This window comes from Myxocyprinus asiaticus, chromosome 5, assembly GCF_019703515.2.
Source record: "Myxocyprinus asiaticus isolate MX2 ecotype Aquarium Trade chromosome 5, UBuf_Myxa_2, whole genome shotgun sequence".
Taxonomy (NCBI): Eukaryota; Metazoa; Chordata; class Actinopteri; order Cypriniformes; family Catostomidae; genus Myxocyprinus; species Myxocyprinus asiaticus.
This window is the reverse complement of record NC_059348.1, coordinates 42,291,597-42,297,596: the sequence shown is the minus strand read 5'-3', so window position 1 is coordinate 42,297,596 and position 6,000 is coordinate 42,291,597. Positions and strand designations below refer to the sequence as shown.

The window sequence follows — 6,000 nt, the reverse complement described above, 5'->3', positions numbered from 1 at the left end:
CTTGCACCATTTGTTGCACTGCAACTAAAGTAAACGCAAGAGCGCGTTCAATCTGAACAGCCCCATTTTTTATGGTAACATTTTATCAGTATGTGCATTCGAATTGAACCCACAACCTCGGCATTACTTGTGCCATGCTTTATCAGTTGAGCTACAGGAACTACAAAATGTACCAAAATTTACGTCATCTTTCCAGCCAAAAATATTGGATATTTTTGACTTGCTTCCCCCCTGTGTTTCTTTTTCTTTTCTAGGCAGTCTGTGTTTTTTCATCTTTTTTTTCACTGATCAGGCAAGGCAGAGTTTGAGCTACCGCTGTCAGGCACAGTGGGGGGACGCAAGCTCAGCAAGAGACCATACCACCACACAGCCCTCAGCACACACACACACACACACACACACACACACACACACACACACACACACACACACACATATTTACATTGCAATCCCACCCATCCAGTCTCACAAACAACGCCATTCAGCACTCTGCAAGCTCACCCCCTGGGAGCCGAATGCTGACATACACTGTGGTTCTGATGCTTTAAAAGTGCCAGGCACATAGCAGACCACGCCTGACAGAACCTGTCCACATCCACCACTACCATTGACTCACCTGAACTATATTTAAATCAGTGTGTCTTGCCCCCTAAAGAGAGAAAGTCGCCCCCAGGAATAGATCTAATTTATTCAGTTGTTCATGTTAAGTTCAGCCTTGATTGCTGTGCGGCTGTTTGTCTTTAAATTGGTACATTTAATCTACATCCTGTCTGTGAGTCAATGTGGCCTAACCACCATCTAAATAATAGCCTTCTTAATTTAAAGGTGTCATGCCATTTATCATGTTATTTTGCCCATATTTAATTTAGTTTTATGCAACCATTTCCACCTTCTTTGTGAACGCATATCACTACTGCAACTTTAAGACTTCTGTGCAAATGGCTTCTCATGTGAAATAAATAACTGTGTTTGCTCACTGGTTGCAGATTTGTTGTCAGGTTTATAGATACTATCTAATTTCTATATCTATAATATCTATCCTACATTCTCCCCATATATATAAATGCACTTCATGGGAGACTTATGTCATTTTCAGCATTATTTTTCTTCTTACATTTTCTTTGTTTTCTTCAAACATCATATGTCTCATGTTTCATCTCAAGCATGCTCTTTAGTGACACTTTTAACAACTTGGTAAACAAAACTTTTGGAAAAAAAATAAAATAAAAAAATAAAATAGGGGCAAAATTGTTTGTTGTGGTGGAAATGATGGAACAGCTATGGGACCACTGTAATTTGAAAAAATATAGAATTCATTTTTACACAATAAATACTGAAATAGTTTGTTTATTTCACTATTTTATTTAGATTATCATAGATTTAAACATTTAATAATTCTTATTTTTATAATGGATTTTCATAGTTTACACAAGACATCAACACCTGGGACATGAAATTGCTTGAAGTTAAAGAAACATAATAATTATCATATAAATAGAAAAAAAAAAAAAAAAAAAATTCATGATGTGACCACTTTAACGCTGTTTCTTTATTTATCTCCGCTATCTCTCTAATAGCGGATGCTGGCAGATGTAGTCTTATTTACATTTAGATGACAGGGGATGACGTTTTTACTGTCTGTGTCCAGATAAGTATTGTTTAGGTTGAATGAATGCGTGTTGTAAAATGGTGTCTTGGCAAAAGAGAGGATAATTTAAGATGTATTTGCATGATAGCTGTTAAATGAGGTTAGTTCATGCAGCGTATGCATGTTTGTGAATGTGCGTGCAGATCCATATATTTCATTTACATCTAAGTGAGTGCCATGTCTGTGTTCTGTCAAATATTTAATTTTCTGCAAGGTCACAATTTAGGCTAATGCATGTCTTATAGGATGGCTCACTTAGACTTTTCTGTGCTTTTGTGAGTGTGTGTACTTGTCTGCCTCCTATTGATCGCTCCAATGTACTGACTTGCATGTGGGTTTTGTTTTTATTTCGTTAAATGTGAGTTCTGTGTGCATTTCAGAGTATGTTTTGCTACGTAATTGCATTTGGGTCGCTTGTACATAGCACTGATGTGATATTACATACAGGAAACAGTTGCCCTTAAGAGGAGGAGCATTAATCTTTAACAATGCTCTGAGCAGAATTCACCTAACAGAGCACAACCCCCTTCCTTTTCATTTATTTATTCATTCATTTTTCTTCACGTTTGGGGGAACAAAACTGGGTCAAAACGCGTTTGGGGGAACAAAACTGGGTCAAAACCCCGCTTGCCTACGCAAGACCGGTTGATGCGCTGCACGAGCGTTGCACATCTACACACTGTAGATATCTAAAGGTATTGGGCGAATTCCAAACAGCATTTTTGGGGCCTTGAAGGGCACTGCAGGAAGGGAAACACTTGAATGGTCGTTCCAAACAAAAGTAAGAAAATAAATCTTTTCACAAAGGACCCTGCCACAAGACTGTTAGCGAAGGGTACATTCATACAGTAATGCAATGTTCCCTTCAGAGTGGCCACATCAAGGGCTCTGCCCATTTTAAGTGAGTAGGGCATAGGAGTGGGCTTACCGGGCCCCGAATGTTTTAGCCCTTCGCTCAACAAATTTTCTCCAGTGCCGATTTTTGTTCCAGTCCCCGCCTGCTTTATAGAGACAGTTCGTAGGTGTGCATTTGTCTTGGTCAAGAGATTTTTTTGAATATTGAAATGGACATTTCAGAATTCTTTAAGTAAAGAAGTAAACAGCCTTAGTCATAATCAGCACTTCAATGGCAAGATGCAGCTGCTCCAGGTATGTGGTAACTACTGTATAACTTATTGACTGCATTGTCAAATGAGGCTAACTACTTGTGGCTTAACAGCCCTGTAACTATTGATTTCATCACTATATTATTGTAATTTTTATTTTTTATATAAACTCGTCTCTGATTTGCGTGTATGTGAGAGGAAGAAAATCTAGCGAATTTCTGACTAGCCCTCGCGCAGCCGCAGTCTTCCCAAAACACACACACCGCGATTATACTGTATGTATGCTCTGTTTCCGTGATAACAACATGTGGTTCGCATAGCCTATAACAGGCTTTCACTTGATCTAATCTGGATGCATAATGTTGTTTATGCAAGATTTTTCTCCATGTTTAAATATAATTGGCTTCAACAACCTGACAAGTGTGTGTGTTATGTGTCTACGTGTTTGGGTATAATAAAAATAGATTATATAAAATTGAATATGTGCTTGACTAATGGGTAAAAAATATTTATTATAGAGAATGTTTTATGTATTTATTTATTCTCACAAAAATAGCTTAAAAGAATCAGTGGTTGGAACGAAGTCGGGATTCACTGTCAACACACAGTAATATGAAAGAGGAATGGACTGACTCTCCTGTCATCAATGGCTGCAGCAGTGCACATGTTAAACCTTATCTGTGCTGTGCTTTTGTTTGTAAATTTAACATCTTGGAATGTCTGGCATTCTCACTTTGCGGTCATGCATTTTTGTTGATGAGTATGGTATAATTTGTATATTCTGTGGGCAGGTTCCTAATTAGACAATGAATAACAGCTTGGTGTCATGGCTCTGGATTTATAGGTTTTAGGCTATGTGTCCAATGAGTTTGATTACAAATCATAATTGCATTGAGCAGTATAAAGTAGGATTGTGGATGATTGTCTGTGGAATAAAGAAGTTGGTAGATCTGAAAAGTTTTCAATCCAACTCTTTTTATTTTCAGGCATGAACTGTATTGTATTCTTTAACAAACAATATTGAAAGATTTTTACTTCATTTAAAATGGCCGATGTAACTTTTAGACATATTTTAAAGTGTATCCCGTGTATTATGATGTATACATGGATGTCTCTAAGATAAGCACTGGATATCCACTGACCAAAGTACCGCCACTGGCATAGGTATGATCACTTTAGATTGAAATTCGTCTGAATCTTTTTCTTTGTCTCTGTTAATTAGGTCTTGCTCAGACATTTGGTACTGAGGCTCTTATTATGAATTTACCACCTGCCTGGGATGAATTTGTCTCCTTAATGTTTCACCTTTTCTGTGAGGCCAAGAAGGATTACAATCTCTACTCATTTAGAACAAAAGAGGGAAATGGAGGGAGTGCAACAAAGGGAAGATGGTGCCTATCGCTTTAAATGAAAAGAACAATGTAAAATGTCTGCCTCTCATCTCAGGAACACATTTACATGTGAATATGTTTTGTGTTTATTCAAATACGCCAGTAAAGAGCAGCTGATTATTTGTGGTGATAATAAGCTGTTACCGATGCAGATAAGCTATTTTCATAACACAACTAATATGCTTCATTGAACTTTGAATGATATGAGCACGCTCCATGGACACACATCAACGTCTGTCTGTCTGTCTGTCTGTCGATGTAATAATATAAAAGATTTATCTACAGTACTGTGCAAAAGTCTTAGGCACATAAGATGCTTCACAAAAACATTTGTCTTAAGATGGTTATTTATATTTTCAGCTTTAGTGTGTCAATAGGAAATACACATTTTAGACTCCCAAACATTTCTTTTGCAAAAAGAATAGAATAGAATAGAAGAACAGGGAGCCCTGCAGCAGATGGCATGGTCCCCACAGAGCCCCCCACTGAATATTGAGTCAGTCTGGGATTACAAGAAGAGACAGAAGCAATGGAGACAGCCGAAATAGATAGAAGACTGTGGCAAATTCTCCAAGAAGCTTGGAACATCCTATATGCCAACAACCAAGAAAAACATCCTGGTTACTTTCGTAACTTCCATTCCCTGATGGAGGGAACGAAATGTTGTGTCGATGTAGTGGCACTAGGGGTCACTCTTGGGAGCCCGAAACACCTCTGGTCTTTGAAGCGTTTTGTGCTGAGGAGCCGAGAGAAGGTCCCGGCCATTTCAGCGGGTAGTACAGCATTATGGCAGGAGGGACACAACATCTCGTTCCCTCCATCAGGGAACGGAGGTTACGAAAGTAACCAAGACGTTCCCTATCTGTCACTCACTCGACATTGTGTTGATATAGTGACACTAGGGGTCCCTATACGAAACACCACAACTAGCTGAACTGTGTTACGTGAACTGGCGGTGCGAGACAGGCAGACCAATGTGCGTGATATGCCATTGCTATGGCGTCAATGACCCAGTGGGCGATCCTCTGCTTGGAGACAGCGCTTCCTTTCCGCTGTCCACCAAAGCAGACAAAGAGCTGCTCAGAGATTCTAAAGCTCTGTGTGCGATCCAAATAGATGCATAAAGTGCACATCGGACACAGCAACGTCAGGGCTGGGTCTGCCTCCTCCTGGGGCAGCACTTGCAGGTTGACCACCTGATCCCTAAATGGGGTCGTGAGAACCTTGGGCACATAGCCCGGTCGGGGTCTCAGGATCATGTGAGAGTAGCCCAGACCGAACTCCAGGCACATTTCGCTGAGAGAGTACGCTTGCAGTTCTCCTACCCTCTTGATGGAAGTGAGTGCAGGCAGGACCGGAGGGCGAGGTCGGTTGCCGAGCGCAGTTCCTGCATCAATCCTGGGGCGGAACTACCCTCATGCAGTTCCTTTAGCGCCTTGGCTTTATGGACTTGCAGGAGAGCCATGGCGTGCAGGGCGGAGGCCGCTTGTCCAGGGATGACGTAAACCTACAGGCCCTGGACGGGAGCTTTGGGCACCCGCACCGGGTGGCGGTGCTCCGTAGGCATAGATGCACCCCGAGCGCCTTATCCACCGGGGGGGATCACCGAATACCCCTTGGACGCCCCACCATCGAGAGTAGTGAGGGCGGGGGAGCTGAAAGATTGGGACCGGGCAGTAAAAGGAGCCGCGAGGGTTCAGGGGAGAGCGGAGGGTTTCACTCTAGCCCGGGCAAGCATGTCCATCATCTCTGCGTCAGCCTGTGACTGGGCGACTGTACCCGAGGGGGGACGCCCAGCTGAGGCTTCCGCGTCCGATTGGATGAGCCCGCTCTACGATGCTGCGCTCGAGAGCTC

At 41.7% G+C, this 6,000-nt stretch overlaps 1 protein-coding gene across 1 annotated transcript in view; it reads left to right on the top strand.

The window, feature by feature from the left end:
• The first annotated feature begins 2,173 nt into the window (after positions 1 to 2,173).
• Positions 2,174 to 6,000, top strand: part of LOC127441532 (SPRY domain-containing SOCS box protein 4-like) — a 131,788-nt gene continuing 127,961 nt past the window's right edge. Inside the window, exon 1 of the mRNA XM_051699068.1 lies at positions 2,174 to 2,797. The gene's annotated coding sequence lies outside the window, so the exon portion shown is untranslated. The remainder of the gene's footprint in view (positions 2,798 to 6,000) is intronic.